At 42.0% G+C, this 27003-nt stretch overlaps 3 protein-coding genes across 5 annotated transcripts in view; 1 reads left to right on the top strand and 2 right to left on the bottom strand.

Moving 5' to 3' along the window:
* MED12L (mediator complex subunit 12L) overlaps nt 1-27003 on the top strand; it is a 292633-nt gene that overhangs the window by 127030 nt on the left and 138600 nt on the right. The gene's annotated exons all lie outside the window — the stretch shown is intronic.
* GPR171 (G protein-coupled receptor 171) overlaps nt 1-27003 on the bottom strand; it is a 67317-nt gene that overhangs the window by 39485 nt on the left and 829 nt on the right. The gene's annotated exons all lie outside the window — the stretch shown is intronic.
* P2RY14 (purinergic receptor P2Y14) overlaps nt 1-27003 on the bottom strand; it is a 50003-nt gene that overhangs the window by 22730 nt on the left and 270 nt on the right.

The raw sequence follows: 27003 nt of genomic DNA, 5'->3' as shown, positions 1-27003 counted from the left end.
ACAACACTTTTACAAGCAATACGATTACAGACTTTTAAAAATAGGAATTTCCAAAAGCCCACGCACAAGCTCATAAAAGAAAATCCTGCTTCATGGAATTAAAAAGAACATATACAGGGAAAAGTTAATCGAAACTGCATTTAGTCTTTGAACCTAGAAAAGCCATTCTGTCCATTAAAAAAATAATAATAATTTAGGACGTTATGAGCACAGAAAGCCATTTTACATGGGAATTACAAATATTCTTTAAATAAGCTGCACTGAATGAACTTTTCCTACTTACCAATTTTTCTAGTCTCTTACAGTCTCTGAAGGCAAGGTCGGATCAACAACTGAGTGTAACATCTGATGTTGAGGGAAATACTCTTTGCTTTCTGCCTGGGCTGCCCGTGTTGACCAGTGGGAAGTGCTGCATTAGCTCTCAAACAAAAACATTTAAAGTACTCTATGAAATGCTGACATCTTGCCAGAGGCTAGAATGTCAAGTACCACAGATGTCCAGTCCCCTTCAGAGCCCAGCTCTCCTACGTGCTCGGGTGAGATGGATCTGCCTGACTTGTGCTTAGGGTGGCAAATGACCAAGGCCTGACTGGACAGTAACTGGTATGAAACCGGGTGCAGAGAGCACGGTGGGGGGAAACCGTGTAAGTGAGAGCCTGAACCAGCAGGAGGCTCAGTCTTCCCCATGCCTGGCTGTGACCTCTTTTTGTGAAGCTGCTGTAGGAATAGCTTCTGTATTTATCAGGAAGTATTTTCAACTTGTAATTTGCTCAGCTTCCACTAACTCCTTGAAAATTGTTGGAAAACCGAAAAATATTTGAGAGTAAAACAGACCAGAACCTTGGCCACTTTCTGTACCAGGGGATGCGATGGGGAGGGAGGCTGTGCCAGTGTGTGTTCACCTGAGAGTCTTGATCAGTGACGGGCAAGATCACTATCCAATGAGAAGAGAGATGGGAAGGCCCCCAAAGCTGTCTCCTTTGGACCAGGGTGGTTTACCATCTAGCCTGACCCTCTTCTAGGGAACAGACTGCTCTGTTGGAAATAATACCCTGACGCACTCCCAGCCTTGAATTGGCGCTCTTGGGTCTCGTAGTTTTCCTTCAGGTTACCTCTCCTCTTAAATCTGATTTTGGAGCACCCTGTTTGGCCTTAATTTCTGACTTGTTTCCTTACTTAACAAACTGTTGCCAAGATTCTTTCCTCTTCCGTAGTCCTCTGGATTCATGCAGCCATCATTCATCTCAGGAGGACGGGCCTGCGTCTGCATACTCTTGTCTTCTTCAGACTCTTCCAGTTTGGGACCTTCATCAACTTTACTCATTTTACCAGCTTCTTTCTCTTTTTCTTAAGATAGTGTGCTCATTATCAGTCCTGCTTATTCTCATTGTCAGACAAAATAAAACGGAACCCCTCAAAGCTCTGATTGACCTTAAGTCCCTTTTATCTGGCACTACCACTGGTCACCCAAGCTGTAAACCGTTAAATTCTCCTTCACTGTCTCATCACTAGCTGGTCAAACACCAAATCTAAGTATTTCTTGTCTATGATTCCCACCAAACCCAAGGTCATTTTTGTCCTGTACGCCCTTCCTCCAGTCTGTTCCCCCACCTTGGTGTCTGCCCTCCAGTCACCTGTGAGCAGGACCCCTGTGAATTATAAGCATGGCCGTGTCTTTTTTTGTAGGTCCTTACTGCTTACGAGGTCTTGCTGTTCCTGGGCTGTGTGACTGACGCTCCTCCGCTGACACTGCTTGCCCTGAACTTCACGTCCCGGCAGCGCTGACCTCTTTGAACTCCCTGCAGTTATCTATGGCCCTTGGGCTTATGCCTTTCCCTCTGCCTGCAGTAATTTTCTGGAATAATTTTTCCTTCACCTATTGCGTCCTGCATTTGAATTGCGTTTCTGAAGTTTCGGTGTCCTTGTACGGTTCTCCCCGTTGTCTGAAAGCAGAGCAACAACCTTCGTAAGCCGGAGTGGTGTAAAGCGAAGAGGCGGTTACCTTGGGACACGTCTTGCTAACGGGTGCACAGGTGCTCACGGTCGTGGTTCGAAGCCATGGCGGCTTGATGCTGCGGTGCCGAGTGTAGTTCCCGGGGAAGGAGCTGGGGTGCCACTCTCACTGGGGGTGCACCCTGCCTCTGTAATGACTCCCTGCAAAGTAAATGCTGAACACTATTTTCACTATTTTTGCTTTTCGTCTTTTTTTCATAAAAGCAAAAATCCCTTTTGGATTTCTTTTGGTTATTAAAAACAGGTACTAATGTAGGTGTTTTGTAAAAGTGAAGTGTAAAGTGAACTTTAGAAAAGCAGAGGTGATACCTGTACTCCTGTCTCAATTTTTATTATATCCACGTACCGTCTTCTCTATTATATCTGATTTTTGTTTACATGGAGTCTCCCTAAAAATTAAATGTGTAGCTTCACCCTAAGCAAAAATGTCTTTGAAATGGTAGATTTTAGGGGTTTAGTCTTTTGATTTAAGTAATTTCATAACTATTTTCTGAGTCCCATTCTCCTGAGTGTTTCTCAAACCCATGGAAACACTGCTTCAGACATAGTTCTGCCTGCCTTTCCTCTGTGAAGCTGTTCTTTCTTCCAAGTTTTCCTTCCAACGCTTTGTATGTTTCATAAATGAGACTTCTAAACATTGATAAAGACCAGAGTAGAAGTGAATATGCTCACTTGTATTTTGAAGGCTTGTGATCCATGATACAAAAATAAACTAACTTTTATAAATACTCAGTTTGACATGCAGGAATGTCTTTGTTTATAATCCAGTAACTACTAGAACTAGCTCAGATACAAAGAAACATTGAATCAAATGTGTATATTTTCAACAAAACCAGTATTTGGGGCAGTGCAGATCCAACTGACTTTAATTTTATGGGATTAAATAATGATCGTGATATTGAAAGTAACAATGCCACATGAAAATGCTAAGGGGGGATTTTTTTTTTAAGGAACTTGTATGTGTATAATGGTATTCTGATTTGTAAGCTGCTGGGAGAGCTGGAGGTGCATGAAATTCAAATCTCTACGTCTTATGAGTTCAGCACTCTTAGGGAATTACGAGGAAAAAGCACTGCCAGAATCCTCTAGCGCAAAGCTGAGGACTTGGGGAAGCCTGGGGGCATGACAGGACCCCAATAGTGAGAGAAATATCCGTGTCTGGGATTTAAGAATGTCCAAAGCGAAATAGGCCAACATAAACAAGGAGGGGATATTCCTATAAAGTAGGTAATTTGAGAAGCACACCCCTTTTTACTGTGTTTTAGTGGGTCGTGTCTATAGTTTTGCACCGTGCCAGAAACCTTTGGACTGTCTGTCTGTCCCAGGAAGCTCCCCCAACTCCATCACTCCCCCGAGTGGAAATGAGGCACCAGCAGCACGAGCTGTACGTTACGATGTGGCCAAGACCACGTCCCATTTCCAAGCACACCATCTCTTCTCTCACCGCTGGCCCTGCTCAGGTTGTTTGCTGGAATGGCCCCTTCCGTCTCTACCTGTTGACCTCTTGTGCCTCCTTTAAACCAGCCCCGACTCTACGGCTTATGGAGCTTTCCCTTATCTTCCCGCGAGGAGTGAATGAACTGTCACCCGCTCTCTGAGTTTCTGTAGCGCTTCATTTGAGTTGTGACTAGGCCACTCCTCAGACCTTGTCCTGTGTCACTGATGCTAATGGCTGTCTCTCCTGGTTTGGGGGAAAGGCAGGTCTTTTGCTGACACTCCCTGAGTTTGTTATTCATGCAGTCACCTGCCCTGTTGGGCTGGAGGGCAGGTGATTTTCTGCAGCCTCTGTCACCCCCGGTTGCCAGGCTGGCTTCCTGAGCTTGGCACGTTACCCCTCTGGAATCCATGGGCACTTTCTCTCCTAAGACCCCAGTGAGAAAGGAAGGTCTTTCAGAGGCAAGAAGGTGATTGCATTTATCGAATAAGGACCTCCACTATTTTCCCTTCTTCCATCTTTTCCTAGCTTGAAAAATTTAGACATCCTTTTAATTTTGTTTTCTTTTTGTTGGTAATTAAATTAAACTGATTTAAATTTTTTTGTCAGTCATGCGTTTATGTACTTTAAGAACCCAAATAATTGAATAAAACTTAAAATGAAAAATAGTCCTGCCCTTTTCCTAGGCTCCAGGAGCCACCTCTTCCACTTTTTTGGCTATTGCTTCTGGGTCTCAGCACCTGAGTTCCTCTGTGACTGGCAGTTCTTGTCTTCTGGTCATGTCTGTTGTTTTCTTTGTGTGGAGGATGAAGATTTAGCTCCTTTCCCCTCCATATGTCTCTTCACCTGGAGAATTATGTCTGTGGTTTTGGATAAATCAGTATCCCTTATTCATAAAATTAGAACCACGTCAGTATTATCTATAACCGAAGCTCATCACTTGCGTTGAAAAGGGATTGCAATTCCCCAGCCTTCTCTAGTGACCAGAGGAAACTGCCCTTTTAGTCTAATGAAGGCAGACTTCCCTCTGGGACCAGGCTGCCCATTTTCCCATTTACAGTTAGTTAAGATATATAAACATGCTGTACAAATGTTAGCTCTTGTTATCACTTCAATATTACAATTTGAGCCAAACCTCATTTAGTCCAGTTCTTAACTACACATGTATGAATAAGCTTAAAAGTACTTTTGCCAGCAGCTGCGTTAAGAGGAAATACGCAAGTCCAGGTGTCTGTTTGTGCAGCTTTGGCTGGGTAGATACTTCTGAGCATTATACCTCAGCAGGCAGAGGAAATGTGTGTTGACAAATCCTTCTTATTAATAGTTTTCTGTCACTTTTCAGCGAAGAAGCCTTCCAGCTCAGCCATTTTAGGCATTTTGCTTTCAGCAGCTTGCAGTTATTGCCGTCTTGGAAAAGTCACATACACGATATACACACACTTCCAAATCTGTGTTTTTTATTCTTCCCAGCTGAAATTTACCTGCTACCAAAAGCCTAAATCAGGTTCTGATCCTTTGCCTTGCTACTCTCTTTTGTAGTTTTCCCAGAAGCCTTATATTATACTTGATAAGCAGGGCCCTTGGTTTTATTCATTTAAAAATACGGACAACCACGTAAAAGATAAAAGCTTCTGAGTCATAAATAGGCAGGCTGGGTTCGGGCTCATGGAGTTGATGGGACTGTTGGGAGGCCAGCTGCACGTGAGAATAAGCAATCCGAGGAAAGAGCTAACAGCTCAGTAACTGGGGGGACAGGGGAGGAATTCAGTGGCTTTCATTAGTTTGTAAAAATAAATTTTGAGGGTTCATGCTAGTTGGTAACCCTCATGTGTGAGAGTGTGACTTAAATAGCTAAACTTTCGTCATAGCTCAGAGGGAAGGGTGTCTGGAGAATGAGCATCCGGGAGAGAGAAAGTGCATGGCAGGGAAGCACGGCTGAGCACAGGGCCTGCGGCGTGAGCGCCCAGCAGCGTGGCGGAGCGGCCGCGCGCCTTCTGCGGACAAGCTGTGACTGGTCACAGCCCTCTTTCCCGCACGCAGCCTTTCAGTCCTTCTTTATGCAGTCTTGAGCAGTTTATCAGAGCCTGACCTCGAGATGAAACCTTTGGCCATGCTTGGTCAGAGTTTCATCCAGGACAAAAATGAAGAAAAAGTTACAGCAGTCTTGTCTACCGTAGCACAGAGACAGAGTTGGAGTGAGATTGATTTGTGCTTCTTAAGTTAGTCCTACACAACGTGGTTGGAATTAACTTCAGTTACGGAAGTGAGCTCTGCCTCTTATCAGCCCAAGTTTCTTGGGCCAGTCTCTACATTTCTGTTTCCCCATCTGTGAAAAGGATCTAGTTTCACCTACCTCCTTAAAGCTGTTGGAAAGTTTAAGTGAAGTAATGTATGTTTTCTTATTGCTGCGCTCTGCCAAGGTGAGAGGTCAGTGAATGCCAGGGGCTGTTATTAATAAGATCACAGGTTAATTGTTTCTCATGATTTTCTCAAAATTGTTTTACCATTGAATATATGGTAGATATAGGATGTTGTGTTTTGCAGTTTTAATAAATGTTGATTTTTATGAAAAGATTTAGATTTGGGTAGAACTTTGGCTCCACCTTTGGCTCAGAGACCATGGTTATGGGAAAGCTCTCTGGTAACTGAGCCATCCTTAACTCTGGGAAAAGAATTTGCAAGCTATAAACGTAATTTCGAGACAAAACGAGCAGCAGCGTGCAGGAGCCTGGAAGCCTTTACAGTGCACCTGACGGAGTGCTTCATCTGGACTTTCACGTCCCTGGGCCCCGTGGTGGGGAAGCCGGGTCCATCCCCCCCTCCCCCCCGTTCCATCCCTCCTTCCACTCAGTCCCCACAGAGGGTGTGAGTGCATCATGCTCTCTCTTCACTGTGGTCAGCTTGCAAAGTGGTTAGGGTTCTGCTTCCTAATGTTAGACAAACTGTATGGTCCAAAAGTACCTCCATTGCCAGAAGTCACATCAGCCTGTTGCCCTGCAGGAAAGACTGAAGCTTATTATGCTAATGGCATTATTTAGCGATGTCTAGATGAGTCTCTTATTAAAGGCCTAGGAGATGAAGCAAAATAATAGTAAAGGCAGGGAACGTTTGTTTTTCCTTAGGTAAGGAGAACAAGAGCTCATATGAGCAGAATATTTTGTAAATATTTTGTTAGTTCAGCTGACTGGTTATTAACCTATTCTGTTTTTTTGTGGGAAATAACAGAGGTTTTTTTTTTTTTTTAATGGGCCGTAGGAAAGAAAAAAAAAGTAATGTTTGAATTTGCTAAATAATCTCTTGCCATTTGCCAAACCAAATATCACTTATCAACTCCACGTATGAAGTATGTGCTGTTTTGCCAGGAGTTCGGATGCTTACCACTCTGTTAGAAGGGCTTTGTTTAAAAAAAAAAAAAAAAAGCAGCATATGATACAGCTGCTTCTGAAAAAGAAGAAATGATGTGGTTTTAAAAAGAGAGATGATTATGAGAGATTGTGGGCATTTTCGATCTGTTAAGTTACCATGTGGAAGGGTTTCTAAGTGATCTTGCCTGGAAAGCATCTTGTTGTAGATTCTCTGTTTCACAACTTCAGTTTAATCCTTTTTCTTTTTTTTTTTTTTATAACTGAATGCTAATTGGTATGTTGTAGTTAGTCAAAATATTTATAGGATCTTGTCGCTGCATATTTATCTTTTAGGCATCTGTAACATTTCTCATCATGTGGTTGTGGGGAGGATGTGAGAGGCAGTATCTCTGATTGAGAGTGAGGTCTCCAGAGTAGATTGCCCGAGCTGTAGCTGGCTCAGCTCATGCTGGCCGTGAATCCTTGAGCACATTACTTAACCTCTCTGTGCCTCAGCAGTCTCTTCCTGGGATGACCCATACAAAGGCAGTGTTAATATTTACTTCAAAATGTTTTTGTGAGTGCCCAGCATGGAGAAAAGCAGAATTAATGTTGCCTTTCATAAGTGTTATTTCCTTGAGGGAGAACTAAACAAGACTTGAAGGAGACTTGCATTGTAGGGAGGTTCTTATTATCTCTCATAGGGAATGATTACTTGGAGAAAACATGATTTTGAAATGGAGCTTAAATATGGTATTTATAGATCTATACTTTGTCATAATTTTCCTCTGGCCTGTGTTCAGACTGTCTTCCATCCAAGTGTCTCCAAACCATTTGGTGCAGGTGAGATTCACAGAAATTTCTATATTACAAGTTTCCTACCTCGTACAACAGCATTTGAATGGTAATTAATACTTGCTGTTTCTTTTCCCACCAATCATTTCTAATCGCTTTAGGTGTTTTGTATGCAGCCAACATAAGAATTGGTATATTTTGGCCTTAAGTCCAGTTTTTCTGGCATGAAGGTCTATTTTTTACAGAATAAAATAGTGAAGGCTCAGACCCAGACACCATCCCGCTCCAGGCTGTGGGTCTCGTGAGGCTCTGAGGCATCTCTGGGTCAACTGCTGGGTTTCATTTTCATTCAGAGGCACAAAATCAAGTTTGTATAGTACTTAAGGCTACCCTGTGATGGATCAGAAAGATCTGGAGGCTACGGGTAACTAACTCAGAGACATAATCCAATCCTCCAGACCCTCTCAGTTATTTCTAATACGGTTTCACTGCTTTCTTGAACTTTGTTGGGCACCACATATAAACCAGGTGAGGAAAATTTCTTGTCTTGAAGGAGGCAAAGACAAAGACTGATTAACGAAGTACAGCCTGATTGGCCCCTGTTAAATCCAGGGTACCCCTGGCAGCTGGAGCATGAGAATCGTCACTCTCCGAGCTGCTCCGAGAGTGGCTACAAAATCGCCAGAGCTGGTGCATGTGCACTTTTAGGGTCCTTGAGAGCAGGTCTCTGTCTCTGCCTGCTGCGGGCTGGGGCGGGTGCGGCAGGAGCGGGGTCAGGGGTGTCTGTGCTGTTCTTCTCCAGGCTTCACCCATGCCGCCTGGGAAGTGGTGCTGATAAGGGTACCTCCCTGACTGGTGGCTGTGTGCCGTAGGTGAACTCGTGCACATGGAATGCACGTCACTTGTGGCAGCCAGTATAGCCAATACATAGCAGTGTTATTTCTACTGATTTCTCCAAATTCAGATACTGTGATTGTATTCTGTCCCCCGCCGTGGGCATCATATCTCAGAAACAGACTCTAGCATTCTGATTCCTGGAGCATCCACCTTGCATGCCATGGTTGCAGTGTCACTTAGAGGTGGTGCGGACAGGATCTGAACACTTGGTGTCAGTGGTAGGGTTTGGGGGACTTTGAGGAAGGGGTGGACAGAGAGGGGATGGTGCTGATAGTGTGAGGATATGCTTTTTACTCTGTGCTCAAGGGCTCAGTTAATTCCTCAGTTTTAATGAGCAGATTGTGCTAAAAATTATCTAAGATCCTTTCCTCCTTAAAACTTTAAGGTTTTTGGGGTTTTTTTTTGGCAGTTCTTGTATATTTCTAAAACGTTTGTTCAGACTCTGATTCTAGCAACATGTTCTAAAACTGTGTGTGTGTGCTGTTTGTTTTGAGGGGCAAAGCGTGGAACCCATTTTTTTTTTTTTTTTTGTATTGAAATCTTAAATAGAACCCTAGTGGATAAGACAGATGAACACGTACCTTTGAATGCGGTGGAGATGCAGGCAGGAGTTAGCCTACCTGCTCAGTCTCTACCTTGTTGCCCCCAAGATATGCCTACAACCCTTTGTGGCTAAGGAATACAGTTTGAAAAGTGTGTCAGTTTAGAACACTTTGGTTCTAGAACAAGTCTGCTCCACAGGTTGTAGTTGTAGACTTCGTAAATGTTTTAGTAACTCAAAACCAACAACTTGACACATTTTGAAGTCAAGATGGAGATAATAGGGAACAAGGAGAATCTTGCTAATTGCATTTGGTCCCTTTCCTTTGGGAAATTACAGTATTGGGACATGCAAAACACCAGTGAGATAGCCAATTAATTCAAAACTGGGTTTCCTTTCTGGCTTTAGAAGCCTCCTTTGCCAATGCTGGTCTGTTGGTGTGAGGCCTGAGTGTTGGGCACTGGACCAGGAGGTCGGGGTTTACCTCTTCACCCCTAAGCTCCTCAGCCCCTTCTTTCCGAATCAGATGTCTGGAGGCTAGAATGTTGAAGACTAGACTCCGTGAAATCTAGACTGTCTAGTAACTTGACTTTCAGTGCTGAATTCCGTTGTGTCCCCTTTTGTGATCATTGGAATACCAATTACACCATTTAGGCATTCCTGCGCTGGGCCTGGAACAGAGAGAGCCATCGGGTCAGTCCAGTTATCCAGCCTGCAGGTACGCATGTGGGCTGGAGAGCTTCACGGAGTCAATACCTAATGTCACCACTAAAACGTTTAAATATTTGTCTTTTCTTTGAATGACAGTGCCTTCCTATTTTGTAGGTTTATTTGGTGTATGCATGTGTGTATTCTAGTTAAAAGTTAAATTTTTTGGTGAGGATAACTTATTTCCTTAACTCCGATACATGTATCCATGTATATATTAAATCCATAATTACATGTATTTATTATTGGTAGTGCTTTAGAATGAATTGGTGTGGAAGGCAGGGCTCACCCGAGGAGGTGAGCTCCTTTTGTTCTCCGTGGATGATGGTACTGCAGCACTGGGAGCGCACAGCTCGCTTGGAGGATGGTGCTCTCTGTGCTGCGCTGTGAATGTCTGGCTTTCCTTCAGAAATAGGCACCCCTTTTGGAACTGTGATGTACTTTTCATCTCACCTTTAAGATCGAAGAGGAACCTTTTGATCAGAGGTACATTGCTCCAGGAAGTACTTTTGAAGAGATTTCACTTGCCAGAGGTTTAACCAAAACAGATTTAGGTAGGGTGACCTGGTAATTTATTATTCAAACTGGGGCACTTTTGAGAGCAGAACGGGATGTGAGTTATCACTATACTTGGGGCTCCAAGAGTGAACCTGGTCTGTCCTGGGCGTATTGGGACATATTTTCACCCTACAGTAGATACATTCTGGATAGTCAGAATAGAAATTTTGAACACCTCCAAATCTTTTGAAAGCCCAGGACCTATTTAAAACCTTACAATGAGCCTCAAGATAGAAAGGCTTTGCCTTTGTCCCTCTTTGTAGTGAATGCTGCTGCAATGTAGGACTGGCAGCTACTATGAGTCAGTTTAGCATGTATTGTGTATAAACACTCTGCTCTAATCTTTAGGAGGAGTCTTTCATCAGCCACTTAAAGAGCTCATTACTTTTCCAAACAAAAGCTATGAGTTCCCCTGGTTTGTAGTTTAATCCCCAGTGCATTCTTTTTCTGCTCTGTTTATTCTCTGTTCTAATTCTGATTCCTTCATGACGTCTCTGTGTTAATCCATCCTGTTCTCTCCCTTCTATAATCCCTGTATTTAATTCTGAGTTATTTGGAACCTAATCCCTTTTTTGTTATGTGATAAATATTTCAGATTTGTAAGCACGCTAAAGGGAGAGCTCTGGGGCGACTACAGTGTTCACCTCACTGCTGGGGGTACAGTGGGTCCTCGCTGTGTGGATGGAGAGGTGGGTGTGGCTGGAGAGGCTATTGATTGGGATGGAGTAACAGAGCACGGGTGTGTTTCGATTATAAAAAGAAGGAAGGCTATTCAAATTGATGGACATGGTGGTTTGAAATTGGAGAAAGGAGCCAAACGTCACGTTACCTAGCCTCATCAAATTGTTTGTGTAAGAGTCGCTGCTTCCAGAACATATAATGGACTTATGTTCACCTCTTACTTCCTTATTAACCTAGCTCTATTTATATATATATTTAAACCTGTGTTTTAGTGACAGTTTACCTAAGCACAACCCAGTACTGATGAACATTTTCCAGGGTGTGTAGGTGTTAAGACCTAATCTTGAAAAAGCAATAAACTCCTGATTTGTGTAAATGACTGTGGTCGTTTTTCCCTGTTCAGAATACCATTCCTGCTGTAGCTGTACTCACACTAAATTAGACTAAAACTAAGACATCTGCAAGCAAGCTTGTTAGGTAACTTTATGCTGAGGGCATCACATCCGTTATGCTGGACTTCGGCTTTCCATCTGCCCAGACCGAGTTCTTTTAGGTCATGGATGTTTCTGGCCCCGTTCATTCTGTGTGTTGCACATCAAGCGTGGACTCGTGACCCCTCTGTGTTTAATGATTGGATGCTACTGGCCTTGATTCTCCGGGGGGTGGGGAGCATCCTGATCTTCAGAGCCAGTGTGGTTTATGCATTTAATTCTGAAACAGGAGAGAGGTAAAATTTTCTAAACTGTATCATACGCTTCCTCATCCTCATTTGAAAATACCCGTGTATGAGAGAGATTAGAGAGGTGTCTCGCATGTGTGAATGTTGGGGACACCATCCTGCCCCTCCAAAAAAAAGGTGAAGGTGGTGGCGGTGGCGGAGGTATATTGTCAGCACTGTGTTATGCTAATATCGAAGCTAGGTTCTAATCTACCTAACTGGATTCAAAGCGTTTAATAAACGTTTGCCAAATTGAATTCAACTGATAGTCAAGTTTAGGCTATCTAGAATTGTGGGGGGCGGGAGGATTGGTGAGGAGGAAGCCAAACTAGATGGCCACCACTTGTTACGTAACTCACCGGTGTGTAATGAGGAAATAGCCCTTCATTTTCTTACATTACTTCTATTAGGGAGGTCGGTTGCTTATCTAAAGGATAAAGCCACAATGCCCACATAATTCTGTAAAGCCAGGGGTCTCAAAGTGTGGTTCCTGGAACTGGACCACAGCACCAGCATCTTTAAGAACTTGCTAAAAATGCAAGTTCTCCAGGATTACCCCAGACCCTTACCCCTGGCAGTGGGCTCAGGGATTTGTGTTTTAACGAGCATGTTAAAGTTGAGAATCACTATTAAACCAACAGTTTGTAGCAGCTTTAGGTTGTGAAGACCTTTCAGAATTTGATGAAAGCCAGAAAGCTAGAAAAGTGTACAAACACATTTTATACAATAGTGGGGGGTTTGGGAACCCCTGGTTAAGTACTATGATATAAACTAAGCATTTTAGTTTTCAGAATATACCCTGTTAGACTTATTAGAGTAAGTCACACACCTGTGATTATTCTGTTTTGAGAATTTGGTGATTTGTCACCCCTAGTAGCATGTGTAGCCTTGGCCTGTGCTTTGTCCCCGGCTTTTTTTGTGGCCAGCTCGTGCTCTGAGATCTCTCCAGACGTTAATCTAGGCCCTGTGATTAATGTCAGCATGGTGCCTGCCAGGTGGTCCTGACCCATGCTCACTCAGCCAGACTTGATGTGGTGGAGGCTCTGGTGGCCCCCCACCCAGCCAGAAGGAGGGGAAGGGATTTTAGTGAATTCCCTTTACTTTAAACAACTTAAGTTTTGTAGTTAATACGCTTTAATTTTTAGTGAACTCCATTTACTTTAAAGAACTAAATTTTAAAACAATTTGCTAATGAATATGTGGGCAAATTAGAAAATACAGATTAGTGAAAAGAAGGAAAAAAGATTGAGAAATTTATCTTTGGGTAAACAGTTTCTTATAAATGACAAAATAAAGTAAAAGAAGTCACTTGGTGACTTTAACACTCGAAGGGAGTTTGTGCCTCCTAGTTATGCACTAGGTTAATAACAGTAGCAATAATAGTTATGCCTGACGTTTATTGACTTTTTATAACATGCCAGATACTGTTGTGTCTAAATTCCTTATTTGTATTATCTCATTAAAACCTGATAGCTAGTATATGAGATAAGTGTTGTTAATGTACCCCAATTTAACAAGGACAGTGAGGCACAGAGTGGTTAAGCATCTTGCCCAAGGTCACACAGCTGGGAAGGATTTGAGTTGAGGCAGGGAAATGTTATAGTTCTGTCTCAAACATGTACCTTCTGCTGGTCTTCTCAGATGATTGGAAAACACTGCTGTGAATTACTGTTGGGTGGTGGGGGAGGAGAGGAGACCCCTGCGTGAATGCACTGAGGCTGAGGGGTGGGGAGTAGGTGAGGTGGGTGCAGAGATGGGTCAACAACTCAGTAGTGTGCACAGGTCTTAAGCATTTAGGGTGGCCCAGCACCCTTTAATTATTAGGCTAGTCCTCAGCTGTACCTTGAAATAGCTCTCATTACTTTGTTATCAGCATAAGAGACAGCTACTAAAATGGTAATTGGAATCATCCCAACTTACCTTAAAATGATGGGCACTCACTTAATTTTAAACTGGACAACATTACATTCTCTGTGCTGAACATTCACATACACCTGGACCCAGGAGGAAATGTATAAATGTGGTGTTCACGATCTACTAACGTTGTGGGGGCTGAAAGAATTATCATAGGTCACTGAGCCTTTAAATAATATTTGTTTGTGAAGTCACCTTGTACTTTGATCTTGAGTTTAATGCCAATTTGGGTCATGTCAACTTTCCAAAATGTCACGAGCTTTTCATGTTTCCTCACTAATTTAATTTTCCCTAAAATTATTTCCCAGAACACTAAGTGGACTTTCTGTTTGTTTGTTTCCTGTAATTTCGTTTAAAAGAAAGAATCCAAAAGTGAATTGATTTAATACACTTAGTGAATAAGGAGTTGTCTCTGAGAGATGAGTAATGTGGAGGCTAAGAATGTGGGCTGCAGGGTTGAAATTCTTGGATTCAAATCCTGCCTCCCTCGCTTATCAGCTGTTTGAGTCTGGCTAAAATACTTAACTCATCTGTGAAATGGGAATAACTCTCTGTATCCCATCGGATTGTTGTAAGAATTCAGTGAGATAACACCCATTACTCACAGAGCGTCAGTGCAGTCTCTCAGGTGTGGAGAGCCCTTAGTAAATGTTAGCAGTGATTAGATACTAGAATGGCAGAGAACTGCGGGCAGTGGTTGGATCTCCTGCCACTGCTCCCAACCCTCACCCACTCAGCAGTTTATCCAGGTGACTTTTCCGTGTCAGCTCTTAAAGCTCTACATTTTTTTTTAAACAGTTGCACACCATTCCGTTGGAGGAAAGAATCGTGATGTAATCATTTCCTATGAACGGATATTTGGATTCTTATTTTCCTCTTCATTGCAAACATCTCACACTCTTTATTTCCTCGCTCCCTCCGACATTCCCCTCAGCACTTTGAAGGTTGTGTTTTGAGGTTGGTCTTCAATACCACTGCTGTAATTGTTTCCATTATTTTGTAAACACTTGCCTGGTGGGGAATCAGAAGAGTATGTGCTCACTTAGCATAAAGCTAAATAATTATTGGACATCCTGCCCTGTAAATTGAAGAAGCGAGGGCGGTAGGAGTGAGTTTTGTCAGATGGTAAAGAAGAAAGTGCCTAAGCGCCTTTACTGAAGACTTCTTATGGCCCGTCTCTCAGAAATTCAAACCTGAGCTCATTAGCTGGTTTGTCATTGTGTGAAGTGCACAGAGCCCAGGACAGAGAGTTACTCACTTATATTCTGTGAAGTGCCTTGTCCCTGAAATTGTTGCTCCTCAAATTGCAGCTGAATTTGTACATTTAAAAGCTTTTTCCTGGTCATAATATTCCTGGGAAGCTGGAGTCTCCTCTCCGGCCTCTTTGCCTTCACTCGCCTCCTCCTCCAACCCCTGTCGTCCTCTTTGCGGCCACTGCAGACGGACCTCTAATCTCACACATGCCGTGTCTTGGCATGCCGTTGCTCGCACCCACATAGGGAAGATTTTGATCCAGATTTTGATCCTGGCCTGCGAGGCTCTCTGTGACCTGGCTGGCTGCTGCCCAGTTCCGTCACTGCACTTCCTCTGTCTCAGCCCCACTCCGACCGGCGCAGCTGCACTGGCCTCGCTCCACCTCCTCCCGCTTCAACACGTCCAACCCATCTTGGAACCTCTGCGAATGCTCTTCCTCCCTGTGTCCTCCTCGTGTTCTTCAGGTCCGCTGTTCTGATCCCCCTTCATTGTGACTGCTCCTGGTCACCTCATCACATGACACGCCCCCTCACGTCCTGCCCCCATTCTGCTGGGCGGTTCCTTCCCAAGGATTATCAACCCCTGAAGTCCGGTACATTGTCTCATTCACGGCTGTCTCTGCAGCCCCTGGATGAGTGCCTAGCGCAGTGGAAATCCTCAACAAATCCTTGTTGAACGAATGAAGGAATCAAGGAAGGGGAGATACTTGTGGAATATAATGTATGAGGCTGTATTTTGAGACTTTAGCCTGAATATTGATGACAGAAACTAAAAGTAGATCTAACATTGTAAAGGTAAAGAGTTAGAAAATCTTACAGTTTATTTTTCAGAGCATAGGCATGTAGTTTCTGAGAAATTTTCAAAAAGCAGAAGTACCATGGGCTGATTTCTCATCTTTGAGCATCATTATCTTCTGGTTTTTGATTTTGCCCTTGTGCTTGTATCTTATATCATGAAAACACTTCTGAGTCTTTATTCTCATCTCCTCAAATGCCACTTGTGGTCTCCTTCCCCTCCTGTCCCTCGTCTTCCCTCAAACTAGTGATGGTGTTTTTACAGTGTAGTAGGGATTCCTTCTCTCTAGGGAAGTGGGAGTATATGGGTGCTTCATTTAAGAGCATCACCCCCCATAAGGAGTGGTCTCAGACTGTTCTTGGCTTGTTTCTGCGTTGGGCTCAAGGGCTTTCCAGGGAGGCAGATAGAATCTTTGCCCAGCCTCATCCAGACTGTTTCTGTTTCCATCTGTCTGATGTGTTAGTGTTCTCTGTAAGATTTTGTTTGGATAAAAATTCACCTCATGAATAAAACAATATGGGAACACTTCTGATTTAGAAGAGTCTCCTCCCTTTTCAGGGAATAACGAGAGGGCCTGGAACAGGGCCTTGCGTCCCTGAGGATTGGAGACAAAGGCAAGAGTGGCCTGTCCTGCATGAGTCTGACTAGTTCTGATTAAAGGACACATTTGATTGACGTCTGTGCCTTGAATTTAATTACAGGAGTTCCTGCGCCACTGGCCTAGGTTCTACTTGGTGGTGTAGACAGGTGCCCTTGGCTTTGCTGCCACCTTTCTCCGTCTTCTTTCAGTTCCTCCTTTCTCCTGCTTCTGTTTGTGGTACAGCGTTGCTTTTGGGAACTTTATGCTAATGGATGCTCCTGGCACTATAAGATTGGGGAAGGCTCTTCTGATTTCTGTTAAATAATTAGGTTTCCCTTCATGTCCTCAATTTCCAAGGCATTCAGAATCCTCCATTACAGTGAGAACATGAGCTCATCAAAGCCAAAATGTAAACAAGTTTGTGAATTATTTGAACCTTATCATTGAATGCATCTGGAAATCCCAAACGTAAGGAACTTCTGGGCTCACATTCATAGTATCACCCAAATGGAAAGCAGTTTGGATGAACTTAACGTTAAACACAGGTTGCCTAGACTCTAGACATTAATATAATTATCCTTGCACAAGAGCATTTGTTGTATAATAGTACAGTCCTTTTTTAATGGGGGAGGGAGTGCATTTTTTACTTCCACATTAGTCTTAGCTATGGGAAACAGGAGAAGGGGTGCCGCATGTCATTTTCCTTGCATATTCTTTTGTATTCTAGCACCTTGAAGATTTTAAGCAAACGGAGGAGAGAGTAAGTGACATGAAAAAATCAGTGGAAAGGAACTCCAGTCATAGGGGAAGAGCTTTGGTACAGGGAAAATGACATATATGCCCAGGGGCAGGTGGCTGTCTGGTAAGGAGAAAATCAAGGTTTAGAACCAAAAAAAATGCTGTTGACATGACATCTGTGAAGAAAAAGACATCTCTTAGGCAGGAAGCTGTATGCTCATGCCTAGCACATCGTAGGGTTCTGTCACTTTAACACACTCCCTCCTCCCTAGAGATGAACCTGGTTTCTCATGCGGTGCTTTCAATGTGATGTAAAAGGGATTTTAGGGAAAACTAGGATTTACTTCGCAGCCGACATTGGTGAATTCTGTCAGTGCTGTAAAGTAGAAGAGAACTTTTCTAATTAAATATTGTTTGGGCAGCTCATTCTAGACTGCATTTCTTACATGTTAGAGTTTCTTACGTTCTTTAAATGAAAACTTTATTTTGACTGTTACTGGAACCATTAACTGAACACTTCATGAAATATATGGCTTAAGACAGTATTTCTTACTGGGAGTTTTTTGCTACTTTTATTATATTTGACCTTCGGCTGTAGAAGGGATTGTACATTTAGGAAGTCATGAAAATAACGGAATGCTATTAAGGAAGTGGCGATAATTGAAACACTTGATGAGAAGAGGAATTTAAATGCACAACTTAACCAAATTCAAGTAGCTAGACATAAAACCTTTTAAAAACAAAACAGTACCAGGTTTATATGGTAATTTCTCTTCTGTTTCAACCTAAATTCTAACTAGCCACTGTTGATTATTTCCAAGAACTGTTAGCTTGTGAAGTTGTGTAATTGTTAAAAATAGAATACATACAAGCTACCAATGAGTGCCTGGTTTTTGTTTAGATGTAAATAGTTTTCCAGTGGCAACTCCTCAGCTGTAGTTGGAAACTTCACCTGCAGCAGAGTGATGAGAAATGAACCTTGTAAATAATGAGTGTTTTGGGCTCAGTGCTATTCAGGAAGCAGCTGTCATAGTGCAGCTCTTCACTGTAGTCTGTTTCCTAGTATGTAGATTGTTTTATCAACTGCATTACAAGTACTTATGAAATGCTCTATGATCCTAGTTAATTTATTAATTTCTCTAAGCCTCAATAAAATGGGAGAGTATTTTTACTAAACTCAGTCCTATGTTTTCTAAAATCTCAAGGAAGTAGCTTGAAATGCTCTATTTTAAGATGCATGGGGTAATAGACTTGATCTGAATAGCAAGGATGCTTCTATTTTTTGAGTTGACATGTTTTCCAGATGAAATATTAGTAAAACATTTAAAATAATCATCTAAATCCTAGGAAATAATGTGAATGTTTTAGGCTACAGAAAATGTGTGTTAATATTTTTAACATTTATTACTCACTTTAAAGTCAGTTTTCAGTAGAACTGCTGTGAATCACTGACGGTTTTTATGGTGCCTAATTCGTTAAAGAGAATTCAGTCCACACTAATGACATGGTAATTGTTCTAATGTATATTTGAAGAAGAAGAAAATATTGTGAGCAAAGTGTCCTCTATTTTTTTGTGCTGAGTTAAACTGCTGTTTGTAAAGAAATAAAAACTTTCGATTATTCCTGTCCTGGTCAAAATCTTATCAAAAGGCAGGGCCATAAAAACAGTTCTAAATGGATGCTTCCAGGTTGCTCCTTTGGGCCACAGTCATCACTTCATTCTCGCCAGTAGATTTTCTATCCAATATGTCCCTGAGGCAGAGCACAGACCTCTCAACAGGCTTTCAGAATACACTTCTCTTAACCTGTGGGGCATTTATAAGTGAGCCAGCAGTGTTTATAAAGCACTTGTTCTCTGCGGAGATCTATTACCAGATGACGTGGAGGAGTCACAGAAGTAATTCAGGGTGGATCATAAACCTACATGTAAAACTGAAACCATAAAGCTTCCAGAAGCAAACACAGTATGTTCCCCACGTTGGATAGGCAAGGATTTCTTAGGATATAAAATATACTAAACCATGCAATAAAAAGTTAATAAATTATACCTTATCAAAATTTAAAACTTCCATTTTTTTCATTAGATATCATAAAGAAAATGAAAGGCAAGCCATGGACCGGGAGGAAATAGTCACAATTTATATCTCTGTTAAAGGACTCAAGACTGCTTTAAGAACTCTCATAACTCATTAATAAAAAAGACAAAGAACTCAGTTTTTTTTAAATGACCAAAAGATTTAACTGAACAAATCACGAAAGAACTTGTTTGACCAAGGAATACATGAAAAAGATGATTCAGTGAGATGCAGATTAAAATGACGAGATACCACCTCATACTCATTAGAATGGCAGAAAAACAAAACAAATAGCCAAAAGCTGACAATACTAACAGTTGTCAAGGAAACAGAACAGTTAATACTTTCATATGTTTTTGGTAGGAGTGTAAAATAGGAAATCTACTTTGGAAAACAGTTTGGTAACTTCTATCAAGTTAAACATATAACTATCTGTGAGCTAGTAATTTGAGTCCTAGGTGCTTACCTAAGAGAAATGAAATCGTACGTCCACAAAAAGACTTTTGCTAGAATATTTGTAGCAACTTTATTCATGATAGCCAGAAACTGGAAATGACCCAAATGTTCATCAGCAGATTAAAATGAGTAAACAAATCGTGGTACACTGATGGAAAACCACTCAGTGATCAGAAAGAGTGATACATGCCGACAGTATGGATAAATCTCAAAACTGTATTGAGCGAAAGAAGTCAGACTGCGTGTCTGTTTAAATGCATCTCTACTGCAGGTAAAACTAAGTTCTAGCGACATAAGCCAGGAATGTGGACACTTTGGAAAGGAACACAAGGGAACTTTTGTGATGGAAAATACTGTATTGTAGTAAATAGGGTGGTGATTACATGGTGTCCACATTCCTTGAATTTACATTTAAAATGCTGTCCATTTTATTGTGTGTAGTTTACACCCCAACCTAAATTCAGTGGGGAAAAAGTCAAAGCCAGAAAACTCGCCCTTGGAGCAGGAAGGACACTGAGCAGACACGATGCATGTTGTAAACTATGTGGAGATGGTATGTGGTGTTAGAATGACGGCAGAGATGGCGGGAACTGTGGCCCACGTGAACGCCGAGAACAAAGCCTGTCAAAGCCGGTCCTCCTCCTGGGCAGGAGATGGTTTGTGTTGTGTTTTGAGGACAGAAGTTGCTAAATGTTAGAGGTCAGGATTGGAGGGAGACTGTTTCAAACAGGGTCAGGGTCTCAAGCCAAGGGCTCAAAATAAGAATAAAAGAAGACATGTTTTGAGGTCAGTAAGTGTATTAATTGAAGTTGTTTCCCTGCTCAGTCTATTATTTCCCACCCGTCAATTGCTGAATCGATTTCCTCTTTCAAGACTTGGCCTAATTCTCTTCTTTCTGTCCACAGGATGCTCCTACAGCCTGTGTCCTTTTCCCCGATTGTATCCTATATGTTGAATATTTATCTTAGAAAGTGTTTTCTGGGAGAACTGGCCTTTCCTCCACTGCCCCAACTGAGATGCTGAGTCCACAGTCGTGCTGGTTGAGGTTCTGTGGGTGGAGGTTTGATAGATGTGCAGGAGAGGACATCCGTTGGAATGGAGGTTTACGACATGAAGTGTATGCTGTCGGTTTTTACATACATGAGTGTTAATGGCTGTAAGTTTTTTGACTGTCAGCTATGTACCAGGCGTGATGATAACTTAGCGTAGTTCTTCTTCAGTAAGTATTTTATTATAGAGTATTTTTCGGTAAGTATTTGGTAGGTATTTACAGATGAGTACACCAAGCAGACAGAGGTTAAGCGACAAGCTGGGATCTCTCTCTTTGGCCCCACTGTCCTTGTCGGCATCACACTTGTACTTGCTATCAAACGCTGTACTTGTGTTACTAAGGGGCGAGCTGATGATGGCGATGGCATCAGTAAACAGTGATTGTTCTCCTACGTCATGCCAGTCAGTCTGTGGGCATTTTATGTACATTAATTCAGTTAACTGCCATGATGAGTGAGGGAAATGACTCATAGAGTCATTAAATAAACTTGTCAGGGTCATATCAGAGTAAGTGGGATGGAGTCAAGATTTGAACTAGTCTGGTTCCAGAACACATGGTCTTTGCTCTTTGTTACCGCGCTGTACTGCTTGGCTTTGTGAGCGTGAGGACTGGCGGTCTCCCTTCGTGGGAACATGGCATGCGCTTTTCCTCAGGTGGGGTAGGAATAGGAACGGATCTAGATAAAATCTAGTGAGGCAGAGTGTTGTTTCCGTGACATACTTAGTGTAAGCTGCTCCTTGTTGCCATCCATCCATAAAATAGTTCGCGGAGAAACTTCACTGTGTCGTTTCCTTATTAGGCTAAGATGGGCTCCCATCTTTTGAGGGCTTAAGAGTCTAGGTTTAGGGTTTGTTTTGTTTTATTTTGTTTAACTCATGTGGCTTCTTAAGTATTTAAAAATTCTCATACTAGTTGAACTAAACTAGGAAACAGGATGTAACTGCCAATGTGCTAAAGTTAGAATTTATTAAGGAAAATTCGTTACAGAACTGTCTAATCAGCAGACCCATACTCAGGGAAAAAAATCTTGCTACAACACCGAAAGATTAGGCTGTAAAAGTATATTTTGTATTTTAAGTTAAGATAATGCATTCAAAGGAAATTTTTGTCCCTTTCTAAAAGTGATTCCTACTTAGTCTGGTGTTTTGGTTAACCAGAGACCCACCTCTGTTGCCCTGACAACAAGGACTACTGTATTCAAACTCTTCATAGACTCAGTGATAACAGGGGCGGCCAATCTTACATTTTAGGTTCTGTTTTCATCTCAAAACATATCCTTTTCCTTCCTTTTTTCACTTCTATAAAGGTGGTGCTTGCAGAGATATTTATAGTAGAGAAAGAGGCAGTGAGATCCTTGTGCAGAAACACAGTTGGGCAGTTTTAGAGAAAAACTGGAATGAGAGAATATTAAACACTATGGGCTAGCTCCTAGGATACTTCACTGCGTTTAGTATTGCTTTCCATATTCTATTTTTATCATAGTGCATGCAGGGCTGTTAGCTACCTAACAGGGTTAGGTCTGGGATTTGGATCAAGTCAGTAAATGTTGGTTGACTTCTGATGAGATTAGAGTTCCCTCCAAATCTTTATAAAGAAACCAAAAATGTTATCTAATAAGTAAAAATAGGCCCAAAGGTTGTTGTCATACTGAATAAGTATCATTTCCTAGAGGAGAAAGATTGAAGATGTAAAGGTTTGTCTTTGTGCCTATTAAAATGTAAACTCCACGAGGTGAGGGACTCTTGGAAGCAGAGTATCTCTAGTGTCTAGAATCGTGGCTGCCTCATGGTAAGGAATCAGTGTTTGTTGAATGAATGACTAACTGAGATAGCTCTAGAATGAGAAGGAGATTTCGTTTATCCTCTGTAACAGGATGGAAACATTCCTTAGATGAAGCCTCCTGTGAACTGACCAACTTTTGACTTTAGGGCTGGACTCACTGGGAGGATCCTATAAGCAGCCAGTGGGCCTTGCCTTCCAACCATGGTAACAGAAAAGTTGACACATTTCAAGTCTGCTCGGTGTAAATTGTTCATAGTCCAGTGATGTGATGAAAATAAGTGTGTGATCTGAGAAAACTGAGAATCAGATTCTTTTTCCTAGTGATCACACCAAAGTGCACAATATCCTTTGGGCCAAAGCTGATCTTTCTCTTTTTCCTTTGAGACCTTAATTTCAATAGCAGATGTTACATAATTGAGTAGAAGCCACCGACCCCTCTCTGACTTTTATCTGAAAGATGAAGGGTCAGAACACGATATCTAAGGCCTCTAATGCTTTTCAGAAACAACAGATGGAAGACTTCAGTGGAGAATAAAAAGCCAGCAATTTAATTTAGGCTGAGTGAAGACAGTGATTTCAAAGGGATGGAAAATAGATCAAATCCAAAAGCAGATGACCGGTATTTCACTTCGTCTTTAGAAGAACAGGTGGATCGAGAAGATTTGTGGCAAATCTGGTTTTTCTGTGAATTAATATAGCTAGGTAATTACTACAAAAATAAGACTAGTAGATTCCCTACTAGGTTTGTACTTTTCCAGGGTGGTAGTTGGGAAAAGAAAACTCCCTGTAGAGGAACCAGAAGTTTTAGTAAAAAGGATTTGAAAGACCTGGTGGAGGAGACTTGATCCCACATGCTGGGGAATTAAACTAGATTTTATATAGTTTTTTGGTGGTTGGGTTTTTTGTTTGTTTGTTTTTTATTTTTGATAGATAGGATTCCTCTGGGAGGATATAGTTCAAGTGGTAGAGCGCATGCTTAGCATTCACGAGGTTCTGGGTTCAATTCCCAGTACCTCCTCCGAACAGAAATGAATGAATAAACCCAGTTACCTCCCCCTTAAAAAGATAGGGTACCTCTCTCGAAATGGGTTTCTGTAGCCATGCTCCCTAGACTTTTACGAGGCAACGCATTTTTAGCATTCAGGGCAGCTATGGGTTTAGTACCAGAATGTAACTGCAGAAATGAAGCTAATTTGAATCCCAAGCGGTAAATAGAATCCAACCAATGAAACCCCTTTGTAGCATCCAATCTGAAGTATAAGAGTGGCCATACAACTTATTGTCCAAACCAGGATACTTCTGAAGTAGAAAGAGGGTGCCATTTACAATTATTCCAGAAAGCAGGTGAAAACTTAGAGCTGTCCCAGGACTTAGTGACACTTTACCCAGTGGAATTGAAAATTGAACATGCAACAGAATTATCTAGAAGGCTATTAAAACACGGATTGCTGGGCTGTACCCCCAAAGTTTTATGTTCACTAGGTCTGGAATCAAAAATTTGCACATCCAACAAGTTCACTGGCAGTGTTGATGCCGCTTGTCTGGGGACTACACTTTGAGAACTACTGCTCTACCTGGACAGGATAGGCACCTTGAGCCAATGATCTAATTTTCAGTTGAAAGACACTCCGTAGTGTTCAGCCCTCCACCTCTAGACAGCCTTCTGCAAGTGAAGATGACTGTGAGGAAGATGGCAGGAAAAGCTCACATTGGCTTCAGCCTGTGTCTCTGTGGGCTGGTCTGTTCTTGGTATTTCAGAGATAGTTCACCTGATACCAAACTAACTTCAAGGAAATGCTGAAACCAAATGGAATAAGCATGACTGCTGGTTTCTTACCATAGAGACTTGGGCTTAGGGAAGGCTCAACGCCTAAATTTACTCTGTAGACACTGCATAGAAGGAACATTGTCATGGACAACAGTATTTCTGTACTCTTTCCTTTTGCATCCGAGAAAGCAGTATAGGGTCACCAGCCTCTCTCCTGGACCCATCTGAGAAAATTCAGCCAGGGTTCCAGCTCTTGGTGCATCTGCTCGAACTGGCATGGTCTGATCCAGAAACACGTCCTCATGTATGCCACCGGTGCTGGCCGCCAGCCAGTACAGGAAGGTTACAGCCTTCCTCACATTGGACTAAGTGAGCTTCCTCGAATTGGGTCATCCAGGACATCCACCTTACTGCAGAAACAGTGCTAACTCCTTGTACTTCAACAAACAACCCCCCCCCCCAAGCCCCCAGTATTCCTGTCTTCAGCAGCTGGCTTCAGACGTGTTTTACATCTAATGGGAAATATCTTGACTCTCTTCCTTCTTCCCTCCCCCTTCCTTCTTTCTAAATCAAGAATAATGTAATGCTTCCCTATGTAGGGATAATATGGTGCTTTAAGCATTTATTCATTATTTTGCCTTCTCATTAATGGGCTTAGGTTGAGTGAGGAACATGTAGACAGTTTGATTAGTAAGGCAGATGTGAATGTGGGGTTCGCTGTACATCAGTGGTTCTCAAAGTGTGGACCCCCAGATCAGCAGTGCCAGCATCTCCTGGGAAGTTGTTAGAAGTGCAGATTCTTAAGCCCTGGCTCCAGCTGACCGAATCGGAACCTTTGGGGAACACAGCCCTGGGGTACGTGTTTCAACAAGTGCCCCAGGTGATACTCATACGTGGCAAAGTTTGAGAGGCATTGTTGTAAATGGTTTTGTATTGTGTCTTATCTGTGAGCTTTGGTCTACAAAGGTATTGAAATGTCTAAATTATGTCTTCTAATGGCCTGATATGTAGGTATGTACACATCTACTTTGATTAAATGAGTCTTTATAATAATAGTGAAAGCAGTGATGATGTGAGCTAACATTTACTGAACATTTTCTATGCTGCTGTGTTAAAGACTTTACAAATAATACCTGATCGAATCCTACAAGAGTCTTGTGCTAGTGTCATCACGGTTTTGTAGATAGGGGAGTGGGACTCCGGAGCCTGGTGGTCTGGCTTCTCAGAGGGTGGTTTCTCAGTCTTTGCTGCCTGGTGTACCCATTAGCTGTTTTAATGTATGGTCCTGGCCCCTATCCCATTCACTGAGAGACTTTCTTTTTCTATTCCTGTCTCCATCTCCCTGTTGTGTCCGGTTTAAACATGTCAGGGATAACTATAATTTTATGTTTTTAGTATGATTTTTCTCCCTAGTATATGTGCATGTTACTAGACTGAGCAATCTTCTCACCAGGGAATTAAAAATACTGCCCTACAAATGCATGATTGAGGATGAAAGTAGTTGAAGAGAATTGAAGGACATGCTGATTGGCGGTTGGTGGGGCAGGGTGGAGGGCAGGGAGGGTGATTGCAGTGGTCAGCCTGGGCTGATTGAAACCCTGTGGGCTGCTGGCTCCTGCCCTGGATGGAGTGCAGGTCCCCGCCTAGTGGCCAGGGGCTCAGGCGTACTGTGAGAGGAGCTGGATGACCTTGTCAGGGTGGTTGCACCCTGTCTACCTGCTTCCTTAAGTATGAAATGGGCACTGTCGCGTGTCAGCAAACAGTGGTTCTCTCCCCACACCCTGCCCTTTCCTTTCCCGGGTCTTCATGCTTTGAGTATCTTGCTGTCCCCTACATTTCTTCCTTAACTGAGTTCTTACAGACATGACAATTTATATAGTCGATGTGTACATTACCAGTGTGTAATTGTATATATGTGTGCATACTTTTATGAGTATATTTATAGATTTTACTGAAGTCTTAAATTGGTTATGTTCACAAACTGTAAAATGTTATTTTGATATTTATAATGAGTACTTTTTTTCTTTTTTTAAACTTATTAATGATATCAAGGTGTTTTTTTTTTTTTTTAACACCAAAGCTGTTTAGTTTGTATACTTTGAGAAGATGACTATGCAAGATGTAGTGGTATTTTTTGTTTTACCAGTGTGATTTTTTGATTCATTTTCTCCATGGAATTAGTTGTCCTTTCTTGAAAAAAAAAACTTCTGGACTAGATGGACTGCATGAGATTAGTTGAATATGCTGACAGAGTGGACCTGTGCTCATTCCCCTGAGTGTAATTTAAATTCATAATTTTAAAGTATTTTAAATAATTTAGCTGGTTAGTCCTAGACCATAAGTAGCATTTGAACTCAAATTTTTGCTGTGCATAGGAAAAATGTTTTCACAGTTTATGATTCTCTTTAAAGGCAAATAACATGTCTTACTAGCTATTAATTGGGTTAACTTATCCCAATAACAGGAAAGGGAATAGCTTTTACCCATACAAGTATATGAAGAAATAGATGCGAACTGTATGTCTCTGCAAGCATGACACTGCAGACAAAAACATACTCATACTGAGTTAGAGATACTATGGTCACAATTGATTTTGCAGTTTTTAGAGGCATTTTTGATATGCACATACAAGCCTTTGTAATGTCTGTCATGGGTGGATGAATACCTTTTAAGCATTTTCTTTGATATCTCCTCATCACAGATATATTTTGACAGCCACAATCAGAAATCCTTAATAATCACGAATGATAAAATTTCAGATTTGGATCCCAAACCCAGCATGAGCAAATACATTGCCATGTCAACAAGTTATAGTTCTCAAACCCAAAGTAACCTACTGGGAACGAGGACAGTGCGGTGTTACTGTTGCTTCCTAGCCCAGGAGTCTCCTTTTCCATTCT

This window comes from Camelus ferus, chromosome 1, assembly GCF_009834535.1.
Source record: "Camelus ferus isolate YT-003-E chromosome 1, BCGSAC_Cfer_1.0, whole genome shotgun sequence".
Lineage (NCBI taxonomy): Eukaryota > Metazoa > Chordata > Mammalia > Artiodactyla > Camelidae > Camelus > Camelus ferus.
This window is presented reverse-complemented; position numbering and strand designations above follow the sequence as displayed.